The following is a 26,764-nucleotide window of genomic DNA, read 5'->3' as shown; positions in this document are numbered from 1 at the left end:
ACTTAGCAGTAGTGGGAGGCCTGTGAAAACTGCTCGCAGCCACAACCTAGAGCACATTTTTAGGGCTTCTTTCAGAACTTACTTGAGAACTTCCTCTCTTTCTAATGCTAAATACAGATGGGGTTCTATTTTATTCACTTGCATCATTTTTCATTATAATCAATGTGAATATTAAAGGATATTTTTATTTCTACCAAGAAAAACAAACTGCCACAGACCATTTGTACAACTGATAAAAGAAGAAAGAAAAAAAAATCTGGTCCTCCTACTTTTTATTGCACCAATTCGGCAAATGGTTTTCAAAAAATCAGGTTTAGTTGTGCACAAGTTCTATCTTCCTTTGCTATTCTCACATTTTCAAATCCCATTTCTTTAGTTTACTCTACGATCACATTGCTTTCTGCTTCTGGCATCACCAGACTTGAATACACATCTGTCTATATAGCATGTTTATAATCCTGACCATTCAGACCCTAAACACAGATCCTCATACAACAAAAAGCAAACAAAGACAAAGACCCCCTGCCCCCCCCACACACACACACAAAAATCAACAACAAAACAAAAAGAGCAAGGTGGGAGTGTACGGGGTAGGAAGCAAAGGAATTGTGATTCTGGAGCCCAATACAGGAGTCCAGATGTTGGCACTGGAACACTCTCTCATATTACAGTGGATGCAAATATAAATCACAAATATGGAAGCCTAATTCCTTTAAAATATTACCTCATGTATCCCCAAGCCCCAGAGAAAAGGTGGGGCAGGCATGGGGCAAAGGCTGTGTCTGTTTTTGCAGTTTTATGTCTGGTGATGAAAATAATTTTCTTGTGAAGCTAATGAAATTTAAGCTTTGGTGTCCTTTATTCATATGGACCTAGGAAAGCCCTAGCACTGTGTTCACATGGTCGAATACATTTGTAAAATTTGCAAAAGTAAGATATTTTAAGTGCAGTCATAACCCATGTAATGTCCCCGCCCCCCACTGAGCTGCTTATACTTCTCCACATGGCACAAGTGGGAGTCACTGCAAGTATATTCAGCTCAGGGACAATTGAGTTGGAAATACATCTAGTTTGGGTTTAGTGGGAATGTTCATGGGTTTGTAGTTTCCTCTGACTAAACTCATCCATGACATAGGATGTGTTATGGCCCAAAGACAAAGTGGGCAGAGGTTGTATTATGATATGAACATATCCTGTAAAAGATAACATAAAATTACATGAGAAATGGAATAGAGGCTAAGTTTGAAATGTATAGAACCAGAAGCTCAGCTGGTAATTTTATATGTATATACTAGAATTACAAGTGGAGAATTCATTTCTTTTCAATGGTAAACAAAATAAAAATTCTCTTCTGCATGGAATGAACTTGACTTACATCTCTTTTATAATGATAAATGCATTATTCTTATGTTTGGATCTGGAATGTCCCCAAAAGCTCATGTGTTGGAAACTTGGTCCTCAATTTTACAGCAAGGTTCAGAGGTGGGTCCTATAGCCAATGATTAGAGCACTGACCTCATCAATGGATTAATTCATTAGTGGGATTAAACCATTGATAGTTGAATAGACTACTGGGAGGTAAAAACTAGTTGGAGGAAGTAAGCCTCTAGGGGCACACCCTAGAAGGATTTATCTAGTCCCTGGACCCTTCTTTCTTTCTCTTTGTGCTTACAGGCTGCCATGAATTGAGCAATTTTCCTCTGCCATACCCTTCTGCCATGATGTTCTGCCTCATCTCAGGCTCAGAGCAATGGAATTGGCCAACCATGGCCTGAGACCTCAGAAACCATGAGCACCAAATAAATTTTTCCTTCTTTAAGTTGTTCTTTTTTTTTTTTTTTTTTGAAATTTTTTATTTGTTTTAACTAATACATGACTGACAGTAGAATGTATTTAGGTACTTTGATATATCATATATAGATGGGATATAATTTCTCATTTTCCTGAGTGTACATGTTGCAGAATCATATTGGTCATATCACATATATACATACAGTAATAATGTCTGTTTCATTCTACTATCTTTCCTATCCCCATATCCCCTTCCTTCCCCTCCCATCACTCCCCTCTACCTAATCTAAGGTAACGCTATTCTTCCCTAGTGCTCCCCCCAACCCGTACCTTATTGTGAATTAGCATCAGCCTTTGGTTTTGTGGGATTGGCTTATTTCGCTTAGCATGATATTCTCCAACTCCAACCATACTGCTTTCCATAGTGGTTGCACCAATTTGCAGTCCCACCAGCAATGTATGAGTATACATTTTCTAGCCATGCTAGAGACTCTCCTCTATTTTATTTGTATAGAAAAAAAATTTTTTAATGTGGTGCTGAGGATCGAACCCAGTGCCTCACAAATGCAAGGCAAGCGCTCTGCCACTGAGCCACAACCCCAACCCCTATAGAAAATATTTATATTATTGTCACATGGAAAGATGATCCAGAAATAAGTAGATGAAAATATAGGGAAATATTTTCAAGATGTCAGAAAAGTTAATAAGAATATTCTGTCATTTTTCTGGGTTTTATAAATTTAGAGATATTTGTAGCTTTTAGAAGCTTTAATTTGTTACAATTTCTTTTTTCTACTCGCTATTATACCCAGTTTGGGTCTGTAATTAATTTTTTTAACAAGGGCTCCCAGATTACACAAGCTTCAGGTCATACAAAGCCTAGAGTTGCCTTTGTCCTGTGCTCAGTTCAGAACCTAGTAAATTAGGTGTTTGTTGGCAGAATCATTCTTCCTGTGGACCCAAGGTTAATGATTCAGGTCAGCCTGTGCTGAGGGTTTTTAGTGCATCCAGCCTCTATCTTTGATCAGTTTGGGAATCCTGGTGGTACCAACCTGCCACAGAGATTCTGAATCTATCCTGTGGGAAGCTAAGATGGCAGAGACAGAGAAATTGAGGCTACAGACTAATATATGGTTTTACAGTCAAGAAATATAGTTGTGTTTTCACTCTGGATGTGTACTGAAGTTAATAAAAAGAAATTCTTCCCTGTCTCCAAAGAGTATGCAAATTAATTTTCATGTGTTTGGAAATGTATTCCTCTGTGTTATGTTTCTCATTTGAAGAAAATAGTTACTCTTACTACCCTTTAAACTGTATAATGTGAAACATATGTGAGTAGGATTACATCAAGTCCCAAGATATCAATGTTTGGAAGTGACTGAAGTGTTCCATATAGAGTTCCAAGTTAAAATACTTTAACTTGAATTAACATGCACATTGTGACCTGATATTGTTATTCTACTTATGTTCCCACTTGACAATTATTTCCAGCCCGAAGGAATATTTAACCTCAAAATTTCTAGATTGCTTCACTTGCACCAAGGCCAGAAGTCTAGGAAACTCTATTTTTTTTTTTTTGTATGTGTGTGTGTGAGGGTATAACTGGGGATTGAATTTAGGGGCACTTGACCACTGAGCCACATCCCCAGCCCTATTTTCTCTCTTATTTAGAGACAGGATCTCACTGAGTTGCTTAGCGCCTCACTTTTGCTGAGGCTGGCTTTGAACTCACAATCCTCCTGCCTCAGTCTCCCCAGCCACTGGGATTACAGGCATGTGCCACCTTGCCTAGCCAAATTCTCTTAACTGAAGACAAAGTCTAGATACATGGTTGGGTGAACTGCTTCCTGATGTAGTCTAAGGCACCAGTAACTAGAACTAGATCCACCTCTCAGCCCAGGAGATCTCGATGGGAGAGATGGGAAAAGACAGTCCTTGCTCAGGGTGTTGGGGGAAAGCATAGAGCTACACAATATCTAAAGGAAATGACAATAGATGAGTCAAACAGCTGATGTCATGGGTTTGATACTCAGAGTACGGTATCCCCAAAAGGAGAAAATGTGGAACCCAGAGGAAAGCAGTTTAGAAATTCAAATGGGCAGAGACTCAGTATCAGGGATGCCTATTAGTAGGTAATGAAATAATAGCTACCTGGCTGGTATTCAGAGACAAGCTCCAGTCCCTGGGAAGGGGTGATTGTAAAGAATGATAATAACAAACCAAGATTGTGTTGAGGATATGAAATCAGGTACCAGCCACAGGAGAGCAAGGCAGAACCTCTATTAACTAACCTAAAGCATAAGCAGGTAGACAAGTGGATCTTAGAGACTATGACAGAAACTTATCAGAGCTTAAGAGCTGGACCAGCAACAAAGGTAACTTGATGCTGAATCTCACAGTATTGGCTACAGTCCCTTGTATCTCTTCTGATGGAGGTCTGAACAGCAGGATGAGCTGACCTCATGCTTAGGACCAAGGGGACTTTGCTGAGGGAAGTAGAGGGCTGCAGAGACTTGGAACCAGGTAGTGCCTGATGGATGACAGATGATGAAGTAAAGGAAGGTCCTACACATGTACAAGGCTTTTGGAATAATTCATTGAAATTTAGAAACAAAAGGAAAATTATTTGTGAATCTTTTGTGCTACGTCTATGAAAAAGAAGGCCTTTTAATATGGAGAAATATTTTTGGTGGGAGAAATATTCATATTTTTAAAGCATTCTTTCAGCTTTTCCTTAATAATAATAATAATAATAATAATAATAATAATAATGTTAAAACAGACTATAGCTAAGAATTCTCTCTCTCTCTCTCTCTCTTTTTTTTTTTTTTTTTTTTTTTTTTGCAAATTCAGAATTGATTAAGTTAGGATAGAGAAAGCTACTTTCTCTTCCAAGACATGGATTTAGCAATTGTTTGACACAAATTCATCACCTAGGAAGCTGCTTGGCACATTTTTTTGTCTCTTGACTCACTGCCTGATTTGTCAGGGAGATAGGCTATACCAATTCTGAATGTCACTGGGGTCATCATTTACCCCTTCATACCATTTTCAGTTCCTAGGACTCAAGGAGGGAAGACACCAGAAAATTCAAAATATCATAAATGGAATTTAGAATTAGGCTTGTAGCCATAGACCTGGTTATATGATGAGCTCTGGTTGATCATAGTTAACCCTTAACCCTGTGTGTAAGCTAAGTTTCTATTACTGGGTATTAACCTCAGTTCCTCAGTTAATATTATAATTCCTTGTGGGATGGAGACTTATATGGAGACCCAGTCTAGTTGGCTGAGCAGTTAATACATGGTTATCTCTGGATTTTAGCCTCTAAAAGACAATCCTATTTCTTATGCCTCCAGCTTCTGCCTAGGGCTCTGTTTTGAAGATGAATGATAACCCTAAGCCATGGAAATGGTGTCTGTTTATTTTGGAGCATTACTTAGTGCCTGAATATCTGCCTGCAATAACATTGAGATTGGCAACCTCTCACACTTAGACACTTAAAAGAATCATGATCATGAAGGCTATGACCTGATAATGCCTGAACCCCCTTGTCCATTTTTTTCACCTAGAGTATTAGAAAGGATCTCCATAATGTGTTGTATGGTGAGACAATAAACAAACAAACAAACAAAAAAAAGAAAGGCAAGGAGTTGGAAACTGACAGACTTAGAGTTGATCTAGTTATGCCACTTAATTTTAGGTAATATTGTAAGCTTGTTCCTCATGTATAAAAATGAGAATGATTCCTACTCCTATGACCAACTGTTAAAATTACATGAGATAAATATAAAGCATTTCTTATAGTGTCTGCATATAAAAGTTACTTAACAAATGACTGCTATCATAATTACTAGCAAAAGTAAGGAAAAAACTAAATTAATTCATCTAACAAATATTTAGTGCCTATTTGCTGCCAAGTATTATATTGAGCTCTGGAAGTAAAAAGGCAATAAAGACATGGTCTTCTAATCAATAAATAGATATCTTCAACATAATATGCTATGGATAATGCAATGACACTTTTTAGCCTGGGTGATACAGATCTACATTAGATGAATGTTAGTGGTAGATCAGAGGACAGTGAGGAGGGTGCCATTCTTTCAGGCTGAAGAAATAGTGGTTGGAAAATAGTGGGCATCTAAACTGGTGATGATTCTAGAAGAACATCCTAAAAAAAAAGAAAAAAAAGAGCTGGAAGTGGGTTCTGTGAAATGTGCTCCTGGAAGAGTGTGAAAGAGCTTGGCGCATTGGGAAATTGCAAGTAGTGGCTGGAATATGGACTGGGAGCAGAGAGGTGAGTCACCAAAGGAAATGGAAAGAAAACGGGTGTCTTTCATGATGACTTTTGTGGCTGGGCTAAGGAATTTGGGATTAAACCTAACAACTCTGAATGGGTGATGATAGATTTAAGCAGAGGTACAACATGATCAGATTTGTGTTTTAGAGAAAGACTCCATTCCATGAATGACATCAGGAATTAAAATAACACTGAAAACAAAGGCAGAATCACCATGATAGAGGCCCTTGTGCTACTCTAGAAGCATATTCTTTTATTTTAATCCTGTAGTGAAAATATTATGCTAAAATGACTTAAAAGCATTAAAGTAATGAAAAGAAAATAGTTTTGGAATAAAATGTATTTTAGTTTGGGCTTCTGATTTATTAAAAGACATCACTTAACATCTTTAAACATGAGTAAAATCAAAGTCCAGGATCCCCACATGTATTCCCACACCTATGAACTTAACACCTAAGCATGGAACCCAGGTAGTCACAGGCTGGCTGAAAATTACTTTATAAATAAAAGTCATTTAATGTGAAATGTTTAGTCTTTCCGGAACCGGTGTAAATTCATGTGTACATTGAACTCTATAAATATTGACAATTTAAGAAATTCTTAAAATTCTCAATTTTATAAACTACTATTCACATAGTATATGATAGGAATATCACACTACCATTTTTTGGATGTTGGCAGGATATTTAATTTTTGAGCAGTTGGTTGTAAAATAATTTAAGGGAACTGAATTATAATTAAAGGAGACCGTTGTATCAATCATACAGATGAAATATTAAGTCAGAGATGTTAGTTATTGCTTCTTAATGTCATTGAATTGGTGGAGGACTCTACTTTCAGTCTTCTTATCATCTGACTAGCAAATATTCTCATTATTTGAAATTTGAGTTGGGGCATTCTGCTATTGTTTTTGAAAACAACCTGTTAGAGAATTTACTACCAGAATGTGAAATGCTGCAAATAACACTCCCCAAATTGTGGAATTGGATGAATGTTAGTGGTAGATCAGAGGACAATGAGGAGGGTGCCATTCTTTCAGGCTGAAGAAATGGTGGTTGGAAAATATTTCACTGAATTATCACTTAGCACCTGAGACAAAACCTTCTGAGATTTGAGTGTTAGGGAAAATGGTAGTTAGAACAAGAATGTTGGTGTGTGGGGACTGCCTCTTTCACTAAAAACCAAAAATAGAAAAGCTTAGGCTAAAAACGGAGAAGGACATGGGTGCCAGTTATAGAAGATAAACTTATTTGCCAAACTTTTAAAAATCTACACTGGACAAAGGTAACTAGTTTTGTTTTGTTTTTGTCCAAGATAGGATTACAAATCTCCACTTGAATCCATTGTTTTCAATGTACTGAGGCAGAGGTCATCAAAATGTGGACCAGGGGAAATAGATAAATCTCAGAGAGGTGTCTGTGGCTAGAACACTGGGGTTGCCAGACCTGAAGACTGGTTCCCTAGCAGTACTTCCTGGTTTATGGAATTGCCTAAAAGAAAAGAAATTGGAATTCACTAAGTTTTAAAGAGAATTGTCTAACAAATAAATTCTAAGCCTGTTGAACAAGCCACAACAATGACCCACCCTGTGACAATTCAGTCTCTAAGGGACTCTTATAGGTCCCCAAACTCATACTAACAGGAAGGGTTAAAATTTCTACCACTGTCTCAAATGTGGCCAAAGAAGGCAATGAACAAAGGAAGGTGTTCCCAGAGGACTGAACTAAGGGTTTCAGAGAGCAATAGATTCTAGAAAACAGAATCAGAGGTGACCAAATTTCTCTTCTTTCTAATAGGACATGATATAGATACATACAGATCAATGTCCATCCAGTGTCACTTTCCATTTTCACCTTCTCAAATGATAGTTTTAATTGTTGTTATCCTTTCCCGATATCGTATTTTAAATGAGTTTTATATGGAAAACTTGTTGTTAAGTCATGGGACCCTGGTTCACAGGAAGCCAAGGCCAAACCTGGCAGAGAGATCTTAGAGCTGGATGTAGTTGCTGGCTGAGACTTTGGATTGCTTCCCTGTGGGGAAGAATTGAATGTGTCTCATGTTCTCATGTAGACATTTTTCAGATTCTATGTGTGGGAGGTATGAAGCTAGACTAACCATATATGATACTATTGGCTGTCTACTCCGCTTCCATTTCCTCTTCATCTTTATTGTTGAAAGAACCCTACTTTTGTTCAGATACTCACCTCTCTCTTTGTGTCCATGTGCATCAGGAGGCACTGATTGCTTCCAAAAAGTAAATCCTGATTCATCTAACCCAAACAAGTTTCTCCCATTGCCTTTGCTGGTAGCTGTTGTAGACATGGGTCTGCTCAGCATTGAGTCAGGAGGAAAAGCCTGTTGAAAGTCTTCTGATAAATGTTTCCCTACTTAAAAAAAAAAATAGAAGAAAGCCACAGCTTCTTGCTGTATGCTGAAATTTATCCTGTCGAGTTATGAAGCATGCATTTGCTACAGCTATTACAGCTATTACATCATAAGGAGAATTTTTATTAAGGAGAGGGAAACAATGGGGAAAAAAGGGTCCTTTATATGTTGAATTAAATAGTCTTAAAGTTTCTCTACCTCAGGGTTTCTGGTCAGGTGTAATCATAAATATCCTATTACTTAACTCTGTCTAAATTGAGGGTATCTTTTTTTGCAGTTCAAAGCATTCTCATGGATCTATCTGTCTCACCCTTTGAGTGCTGTTTCAACCTGATTAATTTTTTCAATATAAAATTCCCTAGAGGCAGCTCATTGAAGCTGAAGCCTGGACACTAACTTGGATGCTGGATTCAAGTGTAATTTTTTAGAGCATGAATGCATTTATTCAGTTATACTGCAAGAATAGTAATTCGGACTCTAGTTTTTTAGTATCTGTTATAGGTTCAGTTGTATCTTTCTGTATCAACAAAATTCATATGGTGAAATCCTAAAATCCCAATATCTCAGAATGTGGCCTTATTTTGTTATAGGGTCTTTCATTTCTTTGTTTGTTTTACAGTGTTTGTTAATTGTTTATTTACCAAGAAAAACTATTCCTTAGCTCACATATTCATGTTTTATAGTTCAGGAGTGCAAGTCAGTACAAACTTCTAAGGACCTCAATCCAAAGAAATTTTTAATATTCTAAAATCACTTTGCACTCTGAAAGATTCCACCCCTCCTCATCTCCTCAAAAATCTTTCATGGGGGCTGGGGTTGTGGCTCAGTGGTAGAGCACTCGCCTAGCATGCACGAGGCACTGGGTTCGATCCTCAGCACCACATAAATGTAAAATAAAGATATTGTGTCCACCTAAAACTAAAAAATTAATATTAAAAAAATCTTTCATGGAATCATAATTTCTGTAGAAATCGCATATGCCTTCTTATTTGGTTCAGCCACACCAAACTTATAGAGAACTGCAACCCCCAGGGCAACCGTGAATGCTCCAACAATATGAAACTGCAGACGCTTGGCCAGAAGACCCCACATCTGAGATTTCACCAAAGCGCAGGAAGCCATGGCAGTTACTGTCCTCCACACCAATGTCCTTCCCAGTAGATGGAGAAAATGGTTATAGGTTCTTTATTAACTTTAATAAAGTTTAAATGAGGCCCGGGTTGGGACTGTGGCTCAGTGGTAGAGTGCTTGCCTAGCATGAGTGAGGCACTGGGTTCAATCCTCAGCACCACATATAAATAAAATAAAGTTCATTGACAACTAAAAAAAACCAAACAGGGACATTATTGTAGGCCCTCATATGACTGTGTATGTATAAGAAGAGGAAACGTAGAGGGAAAACATTGTGAGGAAACAGAGAGAAGGCAGCCATCTCAAGCCTAGGAGAGTGGCATGGAACAGATCCTGCCCTCCAGCCTTCAGAAGAAGTCTAGCATCTTCATCTCAGACATCTGGCCTCAGACATCTGTTGTTTAAGCCAATTTGTGGTACTATGTCATGACAGCCCTAGCAAACTAATATGTATTTGTGACACTGCTTCTCAAAACAAGAACAAAGTTTTTCTTTCTCAAATTTAGCAAATAGCATATCCAATGTTAAAATGCCTCTTGTTCACTTAATTATCCAACTTAATTTGATAAGCATTTATTGAGGGACTGTTGAGGGCCACAGCCAAGTCGGGACGACGCATGGCATTTTTGCCAGAAGTAGTGGTTGAGAGGTGACGCCAGTGAACCATTAAGATGATGACTTTTGAGTTCTCACGGAGTTCCCCTTGAGTTCCGGTTGAGCTCTCCCGGGGATTCCTGAAGAGTTCGAGTTGTTGGTGAAGTTCCGGTGGTGGGATTTCCGGTTGGTGTGTGGTGTCTCCCGGGGAAAGGCCTCGTGCCTGGCGTTCGCAGGAGTTCGGAAATAAAGTTTGTTCCTGCTTGAGTGGCTAGTGATTTGTGCCCAGCCAGACTGCGGCAAGGGACTACTATATACTAGAATTTATTAAATTCTAGGTTAACAGAGACAAATAAAATATTTACACTCTGCTCTCAAAGATCTCAGTGGCATATAGTCTACTGTGTAGTTATTAATTTAAACTAATGAATAGAAAAAATTATTATCAAAACCTTTAAAAGAAACTATATATTATTCAATAAGCCATATGCCAATTGCAGACCATTGTTGTGAATGCATTAAAGCAGATTTCTATAAATGAACCCGATAAATAAATATTATGTTCATGAGATGAATAAGATTTTATTAATCTTAAAATATTTGACAATTCAGATTGGCCTTTCTAATTGGGCTTACTTAGACATTATCCAAATGATTTATAATAAATCATTTTTTAAAAGTTGCTCAAAAATCAAAACTACTCTAAGATTTCATTTCATTCCTGTCATACTGGCAGCTATTATGAAAACAAACCGCAATAATTGTTGGCGAGGATGTGGGGAAAAAGGTAAACTCATACAGTGCTAGTGGGATTGCAAATTGGTGCAGCCAATATGGAAAGCAGTATGGAGATTCCTTAGAAAACTGGGAATGGAACCACCATTGACCCAGCTATCCCTCTCCTTAGTCTATACCCAAAGGACTTAAAAACAGCATATTATAGGGTCACAACCACATCAATGTTTATAGCAGCACAATTCACAATAGCTAAACTGTACAACCAACCTGTAAGCCCTTCAGTAAATGAATGGATAAAAAAATGTGGCATATAAACACAATGGAATATTACTCAGCAATAAAGAGAATAAAATCATGGCATTTGCAGGTAAATTGATGGAGTTAGAGAAGATAATGCTAAGTGAAGTTAGCCAATCCCAAAAAAACAAATGCCAAATGTTTTCTCTGATATAAGGAGGGTGATTGATAGAGGGTAGGGAGGGAGAGCATAGGAGGAATAGATGAACTCTAGACAGGGCAGAGGGGTGAAAGGGTAAGGAAATGATGGTGGAATGTGATGGGCATCATTATCCAAAGTACATGTATGAAAACACAAATTGGTGTGAATATACTTTATATACAACCAGAGATATGAAAAATTGTGCTCTATATGTGTAACATGAATTGTAATGCATTCCACTGTCATATATAAAAAATCAATTTAAAATATGAAATAAATAAAATAAAAAGGACTGGGGATGTAGCTCAGGGCTAAAGTGCTCTGGGGTTTAATCCCCAGTATAAAAAAAATTCAAAGAAGTAAAATAATGACTCTTGCGCGCACACACAAAAGTTACTCAGAATTATCAATAATATTTCTAAAATGTGGGGCTGGGGATGTGGCTCAAGCAATAACGCGCTCTCCTGGCATGAACGGGGCGCTGGGTTCGATCCTCAGCACCACATAAAAATAAAATAAAGATGTTGTGTCCACCGAAAACTGAAAAATAAACATTAAAAAAATTCTCTCTCTCTCTATCTTTAAAAAATATTTCTAAAATGTGGAGATTATAAAGGAAGATGTATAGTAATATATATATATATATATATATATATATATATATATATATATATATATATATATATATATTTAAAATGTGATCTTGTTCTCACTTAACATCATCTAACAGAATACCAACCCATTGAAAAAATATAGAACTATACCTACAAAGTAAGTTTGAGGAAAAGAAAATCTAAGTATGAGGAAGTGGAAAAGTATTTCTGTGCAGAAAGGTATTTCTCAGGCAGGGTTTTGAAGAAAAGGAGGGAACTTCCTATAGTCATCATTGGGTATTGTTCTAGTTCTCCTTCCTGCTTTCAGACAGGAATTAGATCCACATTTACTTTGCCTGGGAAGCACCAGACTCCCTTTACCACGGTGACTTCACCGCTAGGCTCCTCTTTCTACCAACTTCCTTGATGCAAATTATGGTGAGCTCTAAAATTCTTGCAGTCCAATTGACTTCAGCTGCTTTTTCAAAAAACAGTGCAACTGTTCTCAAACTAATAAGTGGTCATACATATTAAAAAATGTTTAAGTTTAATGTAAAGTCTATCCTGAATTCTTCTAAGTTTTCCTTGATAATTTACCTGTTACCTACTTATAGGAAGTCTTAGGATGATTCTTTAACATATGAGGTTTTTTAGAAACTGAATTCATGGTAAATAACATGTCTAACCTTGGATGAATATGACATTTTTGATTCTTTCATGTTGAAAATTAAAATTAAGCTTTTTTGGTACTATTAGGAAAGGGAAAGGGGAGTGGGAAGGAGGAAGAGAGGCAGAGTAAGGGGGCAAAAGTGGGGGGAACATGAGCAAATCACGGTATGTGCATGTATGGAAATGTCACAGTAAAACCCATAATTTGTACAATTAATATACATTAATAATTATAATAAAAATTGAGCTTCTTTGTAAAAAGATAAATATTTGAAAACACCATTTGTCTCTTGCATTCCAAAAGAGATCTTTAGTCAGGAAAATTAATCAAGAAAAAAATTCATTTTAGTCAAAGTGAACACAGATGTCCAAGAAATGTAGCCTATAAGGAATAAGTAAGAAGGCTCACAAGTATCTTGCTAGTTATTGAATTCGAGAGGAACAACTCAGTATCAAGGAGGCTAAACCACAGAAGATTAGTTGTATCTTAGAAACAGAGTTTTAGGTTTGGAAATGACCTCAACAATTATCAAGTTACCAATGAGAGGACTGGGATTCAGTAGTTGCCCGAGGTCTCAGTCAGTAGAAATTTAAGTAAATGTACCAAAGTATCTTTGACTCCAGTCTTTCCTGAATGTTACCCCTAGTGATGACAGCGATTCAATACTAACCTCAATCATTTGCATCAGAGTCCCTTCTAAAGAGATCTAATTCCAGGGTGATTAGGCAAGAGGCTTAGCAAGAGGCACATTTTTCTGTAAAAGGCTCTATAGTACATATTTCAGAGCTCATGGGCCACTCACAATATGAGCCTTTGTCTCATATTCTTTTTCTATTTCTTTTTTATTTGTAACCCTTTACAAATATATATTTTTTTAATTATTAGATTGAACTTCAGTTAAAGTACAGGCTAAAGTCCAAATTTGGCCACTGGGCCAGAAGCTTGCTGATCCCAAGCTTGCACTCTCATGGGTCCAAGAGTGTTGGTAAATAAGGTCTCTGTGTTAGCCTGCTTTCTGTTACTGTAACAAATACCTGAGGTAATCGTTTGTAAAAAGGATAATGTTTACTTTGTCTCAGTTTTAGAAGTTCCCCTTCATGATCATCAGTTGGTCTTGCTGCTTTTAAGTCCAAGGCAGCATTACATGGTAGGAGAGTATGGCAGAGCAAAACGGCTCATCTCACGGTAGGAAGTGAAAAAGAGAGAGAATGGATGGGGTGCCATAATCCCCTTTAAGGGTATAACCCCAAGGACTGAAAGATCTCCAGTAGGCTCCACTTCTTAAAGTTTCTCCTCTCTTAATAGAGCCAAGCTTGGGGAACAAACCCTTTAACACATGGGCCTTTGGGGGTCATTCCAGATGCAAACTATAGCAGTTTCATTGGCTTGGGAAAAATGAAAAAAATAAGGGCAATGTGGTGAGCTAACTTCATTCAGTTTAAAGGACTGCCCTCAGCTCTGACATATCTTTCTTTCATTTTGGAAGAGATAAATTCATTAAAATTTTCTTCTTTTTATGGAATAATGAGGATAAAAATTGTTCTAGTTTGGGGTTTTTTTGTTTGTTTGTTTTTTGGTTTTTGATGTTCTTCCTTGACTTAAAAAGAGGAATAAAAGAAAAGAAAAATATTAGCTCTTAATAAAAAATTACATGTATTTTATTAGTCCTTGATATCTCAAAGTCTAATGACTCTTTATGGGATCACTGCTCCTAAAGAAGGCATTTTAGGCTTTTAGAAGGTATCCAAATGGTATTCACAACAGAATGCAATATATAACTTACTCCTAAGAAAACTCTAATTGAGGTCTGGTAAATATTTCAGAGCCATTTGACAAGCTCTTGGGTTCCCTTTATTTGGATGACAGAATGTTACTTTGTATAGCGGTTACAAAGCTCAAAGCAGCTGCATTTCTGGATCTTGACTTATGGAAATAGCCTTTCTTGAGACCTCTCTCTCCTGTTATGGTATCATGCAAGAAAAAAAAAGATCATAAATTCTTTAAAGGCAGAGACCATATTTTGTTCATAATATTTATCTTTCTACAGCATCAAACATGGTAGTGAAAACCATGTATATTTTCCTGTATATAAGTAAATAATCAAGCAAACAAGACAATCAGAAGTTCAGAAGTAGGTTGGAAAGATTACTGCCTATTGCAGATATAAATCTGGAGAAATTGGGAGGTTAACTCAAGTGAAAATCCCGAGATTTTTCTTATTACCATTTGAAAAGGGTGTATTTCTTGAACAGGTACAGGTGTAAACCTAGTACTTCAGGTAAGTAGAGTTTAGGTAGAATGTTCCATGCTCAGAGCAATGCCCCAAGTCACTTCCAATAATTTCTTAAGATTGTGCTAAAAACAATAGAAGAATTATAATTTTGCAGAACTCTTGCTGATGACTTTTAGATTGAAGCAATGTGTCTCCTCTCCACATACATTTTTAAATTTTTATCCTGGTACCAAGGGTGCTTTATCACTTAACAACTAAGCCACATCCCCAGCCCTGCCCCTCTTTTTTTCTTTTAAGGGGGGGGGGGAGAGAGAGAGAATTTTTTAATATTTATTTTTTAGTTTTTGGTGGACACAACATCTTTATTTTATTTTTATGTGGTGCTGAGGCTCGAACCCAGTGCCCTGTTCATGCCAGGCGAGCGCGTTATCGCTTGAGCCACATTCCCAGCCCCTCTTTTTTTTTTTTTGAGACAGAGTTTTGCTAAGTAGTTGTGGGCCTCCCTAAATTGCTGAGGCTGGCTTCAAATTTGCAATCCTCCTGCCTCAGTCACTGGGATTACAACCATGTGCCACCATACCTGGCTCCACATACATTTTTTTAATATTTTTTTAAACCTGTATAGGCCAACGACAATATAGGAAAATTTTTCGTATATATTTTCTGGTCTAGGTACAGTGAATAAGTTTTCAAAGTATTATTTTATTTTCAATCAATAAATATATGGAATACATGCTAAAAATTGTATGGTATTTTTTTTTTCACAGAATTTGTACCATGTAAACCAGAAAAGTATTATTTTTTATATTATTGAATAATATAGAACTAGCACATAAAAAATGTTGAAAAATTTGGCTTCCTGCCTAAGTAACTTTAAGTACTGAGTTACATAATTAATCAGCACTTGCCATCTGCTGGAACTCCCTACCTCTTTATTTTTAAAATTTTTTTTCTTTTGTAATTCTTAAAGCTCATACTATAGAAATTATTATTAAGATATTACAATTATTTACTATGTTTCATTATTTGTACAAAACCAACATGAAAAGAGAAAAAAGATTATTTCCTAGTAACTTGCCCACTGAGGAGGTTGAGCTTGGGCCTGAGCTCTGCTTAATTTCACTCACTATATATGAAACTCAATATTCAATTACATCAAGGCATTTTCAGACATACTTTGGGAATTTAAATTATTGAACACAAGTACAGGCCGGGCACGGTGGCACACGCCTGTAATCCCGGTGGCTCCGGAGGCAGAGGCAGGAGGATCGCAAGTTCAAAGCCAGCCTCAGCAATTTACTAAGGTGGTAAGCAACTCAGTGAGAACCTGTCTCTAATAAAATACAAAATAGGGCTAGGGATGTGACTCAGTGGTCGAGTGACCTGAGTTCAATCACTGGTACCAAAAAAAGAAAAGAAAAAGAAAAAAGAAATGAACAAAAGTACACATGGTTTCAGTGTTTAATTTCAGATATGTACTTGACATTAATGACAATCACACATCATGCTTTTATATTTAATTTAATGTAGTTCTTTCAATTTTCTATTACCAAATCTCTTCTATCACCAGAAAACTATAAGTTAACAGAGCAAGAAAAACTGACATTGAGTTGTAGCTTCCTTTGAGTTTTCCTTCAGAACAGGTTTCTCTAGGTGATATTTCACTTGGTAATGCAATTGTGACCAACTATGAAGTTTTATCTGTTAATTCTCATCTTCATACCCAGAGAAGGACTGGTAGCCTACTTTTCCAAGCAAATTAAAAGAGAAGTAGTTTTCTTAGTTCCTATTCCAGGCTTTTGGAGCATAGAAATGTCCTGCAGAACAAGCTAGATGCTCATATCCTAACTCCAAGAAGGTGCCCTTTTCCTTCAAATTGCAATGTGGCTAGATTCCACCTTTGCAAAATAGCATTGGTGAGCATCTGGAGAATAACCTAGGAGAATTCTCAAAACTCATGGCAGTATAGCTCTCTTCCTTCAAGCCTCTCTTCCTCAGGCCTGTCTCCTGATGGTCCAGCCTTGCCATTTACAGTGTCTATGCCATGATATGTTTGGCTGGAGATAAAATATTTTGCTTTTATCTACCCAAGTAATGCCAAGTTTATTCAGTTTTATTCTCCCTTATAGAAAGAAAAGTGTCAGGGGCCATAATTTAAATCAAGAAGTAGAGGTACTTTTATTTATTTATATATTTTTTGTAGTTGTAGACAGACAGAATTCCTTTATTTTATTTGTTTATCTTTATGTGGTGCTCAGGAGCGAACCCAGTCTTCAGCATGCTAGGCAAGTTCTCTGCCCCTGAGCTACAGCCCAGCCCTAGAGGAATTTTGACAAGCATATTACCTTCTGTTGGGGACATCAGTCTTCAGTGAGTTCATCCATCTAATCCCATTTAAGTCCACTACATTTCAGAACTAGAAGGGATCTCAGTGACCCCAATTGCAGTCAGACAGTTAGAGGTCAAAATATCACTTTTATTATTGATAAAGCTATTTGTGGAATGAGGGTTAGGGCTGAGGGCCAAACACACTTGTCAATGTTTCCTGACATTCTCTGCCCTTCCTCACACCTATCCCTTCCCTTAAACTAGATTCTAGAAGAGAACTTGAAATGGACTCAGCTTGGCTTATATAGGTATAATATATATATCATATATATATATATATATATATATATATATATATATAATTTGTTACATGGTAATACTTAGGTAGAACTAGTCTGTCATGTTAACAGACTAGTTCTACCTAAGTATGATCTGTGCATTAATGGCTGACAGTCACCAACCAGGTTGGGTAAGAGGCCAGAGGACTCCTTTTCTGGGAAAGTCCCTCCACATGGAAACACAAAGAGTAGGAAGAAGTACACTACCTCCCAGCATTTAGAAGAGGCAATGCCATAGCTATTCTAGTGAATAAAATCCTTCATTTCATTTCAAAATAATTTGAAAGCAGTTTAACAGAAATGTACCATAAATTATTAATACAGAACCCTATTCTCAATAATATATAAAAGACTTCTACTAATCTCTTACAAACATATCAGTAAAAAAAAAAATAAGTTTAAAACCACTGTAAGAATGGTTTTCTTTCTCCAAGTCTTATCACAATAATTTGTCTCTTATCTCAAATTGTGAATAGTTTTAACAACAAAAGTTCTGCAGGAAGGAATACTGGAAACAGAATTGCTTTATTAGAAAGAAATTTAGGATTAAAACAAAGAAGATGAGTTTTCTTGTAATTCAGTTCTAAATTATAGTACTTTTAAAGCCAAAAAATAAATCTCAGGAAACAACATTATACTAAATTAATGAAGTTCACAAATATCTTATGGAAGCCATCTGTCAGAAAATAATCAAACCAACAAAGGAAATAACATATCCATATGATAGGTACTCAGTGTTCTTGCTGAATTATTACAAGCAGTGACTGTATAAAATCCAAGGAAACTGAACTTTCATTTTGGAACATTAAGACTTTTAATTCACTCAAAGCTCATCATGTCAATAAAATACCTGTGGTTATGAGGCTCTGAGCTATGTGTTATGATCTGTATTAGAAGTGCTATTTTAGACAGGAGTTTACTAAAATTACACTAACATCATACTAAAAAAATTTTCCAGTTGCTCACATGGCAAAATATAGAGTATTTAATCTGTTTCCTTTAATTTCTTCATGAGAAATATTTTTTCTTAAATGAAATTTTTCATCCACAGTATTTCCTACTTACACTGTAGTGAGAATCCAAACTACTCTGCAACATTTCACTAATCTATTTTGTCAAGACAAAAAGGTAATTTATTTATTTTTAAAAATTTTTTTTTAAACAGAGAGAGAGAACTTTTTAATATTTATTTTTCAGTTTTCGGCAGGCACAACATCTTTGTCTGTATGTGGTGCTGAGGATCGAACCTGGGCTGCACGCATGCCAGGCGAGCATGCTACCGCTTGAGCCACATCCCCAGCCCTCATTTTGTTAGAAAAATGCATTGCCTGTGTTTGTGCAGCCAAGTTAGAAAAGCTCATGTGGCAACAGATTGTAGGTGACCTCTAGGATTACAGATGGCCCCTAGGTGTTAAGGGCAGCCCCCAGCCATGACCAGAAGGAAACCAGGACCCTCACCCCCACAAACACAGGCAATGCATTTTTCTAACAAACTGAGTGAATTTGGGAGTAGAGACTTTCCCAGTCAAGCCTACAGATGAGGACACAGCCCTATCCCCACTTTGATTTGGCTTTGTGAGATCCTAAGCAGAAATAACACGTGCATATTGTTTTAAGCCTCTAAATTTGTTACATGGTAATACAAAACTAATTCAAATATAAATCCATATTCCCCTACTCCCCAAGTTTATAGTTCTGTAATCTGTATATTATGTAATCTGTACCTCCTCCCCTCATCTGACATCTGGATTACTTAAATTTTAGGAGGGAAAATAACTTTTTCTCAAAGCAGTTTGAGAGGAATGGATTAAAGGAATGTGAGATTACAGGGGGAAGAGAATAGCAACAGCCCAGGTAAGAAACAATGAAGGCCTAAGCTAAAGAAGTAGCAGTGCCATTTACCAAATTAGTTGGGAAATACAGAAGAAGAAAGGGAATTGGCAGAAATAGAATGAGTCCACTTGAAACATGGCAATTTCAAAGTGTCTGTGGATTCTCCAGGTGAAGCCATCAGGTAAGCTTTGGTACTAACTTTGCAAGATATAAGTGCATTTGGCAAAACTTTCACTTGCCCCATTATAACCCTTCACAACCTGACACCAACCTACGCTTTGATTCCTCTTCATGTATTCTATACTTTCCGGAGCTACTCGATGCTCTCCAAACATGACTTGTGTACTCCCACTTCCTTGTCTGTGCTCTTGCTGTTACCTTTGAATGAAATACACTTCCCTTTCATATTAATGAAAATCCAACTTAAGTGTTAATATATAAATATGCTCTATTAGAATATAGTCACCCTCGGGGCAGGGTTCTTTGTCTTGCTTACAGATATATCTCAAAAACCTAGAATAGTATCTGGCACATAGTAGTCATGCAATAAATATTTTTTTGAGTGAATGGATAAATGTCTATAAAGTCAGTCCTCATTCTCTTTCCAGTCACAGAGTAAATACTAATGTATTTCATATCATAGACACTCAACAAATTGCTTGCTGATAATCAGCACAGCTATGAAAATGAGGAAAAGAAAAGGTAAATTTAGTAGGACAGATAATAAAAGGGCAGGTGTATACCTGAACTTTAGCTCTGTTTAAAACTACAGGTCATTTGACATGTACTTACCAAGCACCTAGTATATGCAATATGTGTTTCCCCAAAAGCCATTCCAACCTTTTCTTCCTTGCCTTCAGTTACATAACTGAAAGTAGATACTCATTTCCTCATCTTCCTTTATATCTAGGGATACTCAGGTGACACATTTCTTCAATGGAAAATCTACTAAATGGATAATTTGAGAAAGATGTCTTTCCTGGTTTAGAAAGAAAGAAAGAGGGGGGAGGGAGGGAGGAAGGAAGGAAGGAAGGAAGGAAGGAAGGAAGGAAGGAAGGAAGGAAGGAAGGAAGGAAGGAGAAAAAAAGAGCCAAGTAGAAAGCTCTGTCTAGTAGTGCTTCCAGTTTCCTGTCTTTGAAAACAGCTGTGATGCTTGGAGATTTTTCATCCATCTTGTGACCATAAAGAGAGGGTAAAGGGAATCACAGGGATAGCAATTTAGAGACCTGGCATTAAACTCTTAAATCAGTTCCAGCAAGTGCCTAATTCTTATGTTAGACAAATAGATCCCTCTTGGTTCAGATTTATTAGTCTGTTATTTTGTTATTATAGCTGAAAATATCTCCAAACTAGAAGAGGTTAAAAAAAACTGGCCAACAATACAAGAAATCTGGTAAATAATGCTACTTATAAAATGATTTTTAAATGCTCATTGATTTTAAATTGTGTTTTTTAAAAATATCATTTATATATCTTTAAAAACATGTGAGTTACACTACCTAGCATATCTTCACTGTCTCTTCTGTTAAACCTCAACCTGTAGATAATTGTGTCAAAAATGAAGAAATTAGGGTTTCAAAAGAGCATGTTTGTCAACTCTAATTTCAGAGATAGGACTACTAAAATTAAAATGAAAATCAAAGGAACAGAATAAAGTTACAATGGAAATTAGGATTAGTAAAATTCCAGTCATTAGCCCAAATGTTTCAAGGTAATTCTATTCCAAGAGTAAAGTTGGAGCTACACTTCTTTTTAAAATTTTTTTCTTTTAATAATTTTTTTTTAGTTGTCATTAGACCTTTATTTTATTTATTTATATGTTGTGCTGAGAATTTAACCCAGAGTCTCACACATGCTAGGCAAGCGCTGTACCCACTGAGCCACAACCCCAGAGCTACACTTTTCAAAAAGATAAAGTAAGATTTTTGATTTACAAACATTGCAAAAGACTAGGGTAGTATGATAAAGCCTATTATTCTGTACCTGTTTAAAAAAACCTCCAAACCACTCATAGGACTGTTTCTTGCAGCTATCAAAAAGTATAATGAGAACTCTCTGATTTTCTCTGTTTTACTTGTCAAGTGCCAACAGGACATGGGTAGTATTTTAAATTGCTTTCGTAAGTGAGTAGTGTACCCAATCATCAGTTCCTAGAATTTTTGAATAAAGGAAGCAAATTCAATAAGAAACCACCTGTGTAATAAATAATTGTCCTGGAGACTTTCCAACAGATTTAAAAAGGAACCATTTATTATTAGCTGGAGCTGTTCTGCATTAGTAGAATTGCTCTACTACAAAGAAGGTACTCCCTTCCTTCTTTTTTTCCCACAGCACTATTTTTTCAGGAAACTCTTGGAAGGTTAAGAAAGCACAGGGCTGCGACTGGAGTTAGAAGATACACAGAGGCATGAGGGAGGCCCTGCCCTCTATGAAGTTTTCAATGTAGAGGGGCAGCCTGACAGGCAAAAGCCTCCATCCAACCCAAATCCCAGCAGTTCTGTTAAAGCTGGGTCTATCAGAATAGAAGGGTGGGAGTATAACCCAGATGGATGGCTTTTTTTTTTTTAATTAAAGAGCTGCATTTAATTTCATGCCAGTGGAATGGTCAGTGTCAGTCATTCTCAACTAAGATAAATATATCAAATTTATTAGAGGTAACGATTGCAAGCGCTCATCAAGTAACAAAATGAAAGGAATGACAGTATGAGAACAAGCTTTGTTTTGTTTTTGGTTTTGTTTTCACTTTAATCAGGCATTGTTACATTAAGAAGCTAAATAAAAGCAAAGCTGAAACTTGTTTGTTTCTTAATAGTATCTTAAGAAACAAAAATGAAGAAACTTAGTATAATTCCATATCCTATCTCTTGACATTATTGTGTTTTCAACTTATACAAAATATTGAAGACAGATGTATGCAGACTGATAAATTCTTACAGAAACTCCTGCCAAAATGAAAAACATTATTATGAATAATTATTACTAAAAAGAAAATCACATTTTATATAAAAAAATAATTAGAACTGGCAATCAAAGACCGTAAGACTGAAAATGTATCTACAAAAAGCCTTGTATAGAATATTCAGAGCAGCTTTATTAAAAATAGAAAAAGAAAAGGAAAAAAAAGACATAGTTTAGATGATATCATTAGGTGACTTGATAAACTGTGATTCTACAGTGGGTTGAATGGTGGCTCGCTAAAGACGTGTCCATCTGGAACCTGTGAATGTGACCTTATTTGGGGAAAGGATCTTTGTAGATACAATTAAGAATCTTGAGATGGGATCATCCTTGAATAGGATGGGTGCTAAGTCCCCTGACACTGTCTGTAGAAGAGGAGAGGACAGACAGAGACATGAAGAGGCAGGCTGTGAGAAGACAGAGAATGAATGGAGTTATTCTACCACCGCTGAGGAACATCTGAAACCACCCAAAGCTGGAAGAAATCAGGAAAGATTCTCCCCCAGGCTCTTCAGAGGGAGTACAGCCTGGCCAACACCTTGATTTTAGGCTTCTGACTTCCAGAAATGTGAGATGTCATTTTAAGTCACCAGACTTGTGGTAATTTGTTAAGGTAGCCCTAGGAAACTTATATAGATGTATTCATAAAACAGTGGCACATTCATACGATGAAATACTGCCCAGCAATAAAGAGTAAACTTGTCACAAAATACTGGTATCCTCAATAACATGGGTGACTCTCACAAATGAGCGGACATTGAACAGGCATTCAAAGACTGAGGATGAAACATATCTACAAAAAGTGAAAGACATATTTAGAGATGTAGACAGTGTGTAATTTTATTTAAATGAAGCTTAAGAATAGGCATATTGAGGGCTGGGGATGTGGCTCAAGCGGTAGCGTGCTCACCTGGCATGCTTGCGGCCCGGGTTCGATCCTCAGCACCACATACAAACAAAGATGTTGTGTCCGCTGAAAACTAAAAAAAAATAAATATTAAAAAAATTCTCTCTCTTTCTCTCTCATACTCTCTCTTTAAAAAAAAAAAGAATAGGCATATTGAAATCTGTGGGCATAAACATCAGAGCAGTGGTTAAGCTCTGGGGGCAGAGAGGTGATGGACTAGAAGGCACTTCCTGGGGCAGTAGGAATGTTCTAAATCTTGACAAGGATGCTGATCATACAGGTTAATGGCTTGTCAAAAACTCATCAAATACTGTATTTAAGAGCTGCTGCATTTATTGAATGTAAATTAGATATTAATAAAAAATATGGATGAAAAAACCCAAACAACTAATAGTAGCAAGAGGTGAAACTGGATATGAAGGCAGGGGTTGAGAAACTACAGGCTCTGCCCAAATCTTGGCCACCAATACAATTTTATGTAACCACTGCCAAGCCCAATTATGACTTTTTTCACCTTGCAAAGCAAGAGAAGTTGGAAGAGATGCTATGCCTTGCAAAGGTGAAAAGATTCACTTTCCGGCCTGTTACAGAAAAATTTCAGCAACCCCTACACTAAAATGATAGTGTGTGTTTTATGTCTATAGCTCTCGTTTTCACATCATGTGATTCTCGTTACTCTTAATGGTGGTATGAATCAGAGGTGTTTGTCAAGACACTTGAAAGTCCTGAATCCTAAGCACTCGGGTGATATTTTGAACTAAATCTTAGGATTCTCTGTTCATTAGTTCATTTTTTGTTTCACTTGCCATTTTTAGTATAATTGATTGTTATACTATCAATAGTCTTGGCATTTCATCCATAAGGGCACTAGCTTATAAGCCCCTCCTATGAGATATGCTCATCACTTAACAGTTGATTACAAAGAAATGAAAGAGAATTGGCAAAAAGTGGGGCCAGGCCTGAGAGAACTTAACCAGCAGCTGACGGGATTCTGTTAGCTGCTGAGCAGGACGTTTTAGGAGCAAATTCCTACACTTGTGGGGTGGAAGGTGAAGAGAAAACTGCTGTCATTTTAAGTGACTGTTAACATTTCTTCATGTTGTTTCCGGTAAGGCCCTCCAGAGAAGACCACAAGGAACAAGCCACATGTTACTCTGACCCACACTCTTCTCCATGACCTAAACTTTGCTCACTATAGTCTCATTGCAATGCTAAATTGCCTACCCAGGGTCTGTTCCTGCCCACCATTTTCAACATGTGTCGTATGAAGAAGTATGACCTTGAATTCAACGTGCTCAGGAATGTGTCCATCTCCACACATGATGATAAGACTTTCCAAAATCAATATACATGCATTTTCCCCCAAAAAGCCTCTTGCTTTGTTGTTGTTGTTCTGGGAGAGACACTGCTTTGGAAATTATCCTCAATGCTCTCCTTTATGGGTGCAAGTGATAAACTTCTTTTCATTCTTTTATCTCTTGGTTGTGCTTATTGGCTTTGTACTCATCTGGGGGTGAACCCGTTGTGTTCAGTTATAATCCCAAGGGACTGTGGGCCAGAGCATAACAAGGGCCTAGAAAACTTGGTTGGATTCTTATAGGCATAATTATCAAAAGAGTCGGATTGGATGGTTTGGGGACTCTAAAGCAGGAGTCCTCCAAACTTAGAAAAAAGCCAAAGCTATCAGCCATAAAGAGCTTTTCATTATTTTGTGGAGAGCTGTGCCCAGCTCTGAGTTACTCCACGTTATATAGAACAGCAGTGCCTAGTCCTGAGTTACTATATTTTGAAACCAAATGCAAAGGCAGAATAATTTGGGGACTTGTCTGAACAAATAGATAACCACCATAAATTATACATACAGAATTTATCAAAATAATAATAATTAATAACAACTACCCCAGGTGCACAGCACAATTATCAAGGCACAAACTGATAAATTATTCATGCTAATAAAAAAAAATGACCACCTGTGAATTTAACAAATTAAATTAGAAGCACATGGATGTATAAGGATATCAAACCCATATCAGAGAAACCAGGCCTGTGAGCTTTTAAAATGTACCAGACCACTGAATCATGCACACCCCCCACCTGAGATACATAAAGGGAGAGGCACCAAAGATGGTGGCACAGCAGCACACACCACCTGTCATCTTAGACCATCCAGTAAACTCCTCACATGAGCAACAGACCACAAATTCCCAACTTCATCCCTGGGGCTTTGGCTTAGCTCAATCTCCTCGCTTGATGCAGTCCACTTTGAAACTGCCTGTCACCTGGACCCTCACTTGGAACAAGTTCTATGCCCTGAACACTCCACACTGTGAACAAGTTCTTAGCTAGTTCAAAATCTTATCTGACTACCTGCAGTGACTCTTTTGCATTTACACTTGCTGTCTGCCTTAGCTCTCAGTGCACTTGAAACACTGTGGCCACCTTGACCCTTTCTTCACTGTTCTGTAACCATATATCATTGGGTAAGTGTGATGTGTGATTTGAGTGTTACAGACCTTAGTCATTAAGAGTGGAATGCAATAAAAGAACCTATGATTACCCTGCTCATGGCTACCAAGTGAACCATGAATACTTGGTGAAGTGATGTAGCTTGTGAATTTATTGTTATTCAATAAATTATGATATTGTGGAGAGAACACACATGTCCAGTCTATGTCAACAGCATACATAGCTTGCTCACAACAACAGCCCTTAGAATAAAAACTGCAATCATTACAATAGTTCTCAATAACCTGAATAATGTGGTCACGGCCTACCTCTCAGCCTTTTTTCTTCTTCTTCTATAATTCCTTTTAACAGGATCGACATGATCAGTGTTGACCTTCAGAAAGTTTCCTCTGGCAGCAGCAGGGGAGAGCCTAGAGATCAGAATAGTTAGGGGCCCCAGAGAAAATTAAAGTACTAAGAAACCATTTAATGAATGTCTGAATTATGAGAGTGATAGCACAAATTAAAAAAAGAATTCCAGGGTAAATAAAATGTCTACTATTCATTCAATAAAACACTATATACCAATGGAAACGAACCATGGCTACATTTAACATGGATGAATGTCACAAACATAAAGTTATGCAAGAGAAGTAGGGCCAAAGAAAATATACACAGTATTATTTCTTTCACATAAAGTTTAAAAGAGGGAAACAGAACAACTAATTATGTTATTTTGAAAATAATTATAGAGGTGATTTAATAAGGAAAAGCAGGAAACAATTATAAAACAGTCAAGTTTATGGTGACCTTCAGGAGGAATAAAGAGGCATTTAGTGGCTTGCTGCAATGTTCTATTTTTGTTCTGTGTGATGGTGATTATTTTATAGGTGTTGGCGACTTAATGAAATACATATAAACATAAATTTTTATCTCTCTTGATAGGTATATGTAAATGTATATATGTATATGTATAAAATATACAAATAAATACACACATTCATTTTTCTTATGTATCCTCTGCAATGCTTTATCACAATTTAAAACAAAGTTTAAAGAAAAAAGATTCTATAGAAAC

At 36.9% G+C, this 26,764-nt stretch overlaps 2 protein-coding genes across 11 annotated transcripts in view; one reads left to right on the top strand and one right to left on the bottom strand.

The window, feature by feature from the left end:
- Positions 1-26,764, top strand: part of Ugp2 (UDP-glucose pyrophosphorylase 2) — a 185,688-nt gene that overhangs the window by 71,995 nt on the left and 86,929 nt on the right. The gene's annotated exons all lie outside the window — the stretch shown is intronic.
- Wdpcp (WD repeat containing planar cell polarity effector) overlaps positions 1-26,764 on the bottom strand; it is a 527,720-nt gene that overhangs the window by 499,320 nt on the left and 1,636 nt on the right. For 4 of the 9 annotated variants that reach the window (XM_058572736.1, XM_058572746.1, XM_058572751.1 and 1 more), the window contains exon 2: positions 26,016-26,117. The exons of 3 other annotated variants lie outside the window; for them this stretch is intronic. The gene's annotated coding sequence lies outside the window, so the exon portion shown is untranslated. Of the gene's footprint in view, positions 1-23,244; positions 23,315-26,015; positions 26,118-26,764 lie in introns of all 9 variants that reach the window. 2 more of the 9 variants (XM_058572776.1, XM_058572779.1) reach the window with 1 other exon arrangement.

The sequence above is a fragment of the Marmota monax genome, unplaced genomic scaffold (assembly GCF_021218885.2).
Source record: "Marmota monax isolate L192 unplaced genomic scaffold, Marmota_monax_Labrador192_F-V1.1 WCK01_AAM20220418_F8-fsc00015, whole genome shotgun sequence".
Lineage (NCBI taxonomy): Eukaryota > Metazoa > Chordata > Mammalia > Rodentia > Sciuridae > Marmota > Marmota monax.
Note: the sequence above shows the minus strand (reverse complement) of the source record. Positions and strands in the feature narration are given on the sequence as shown.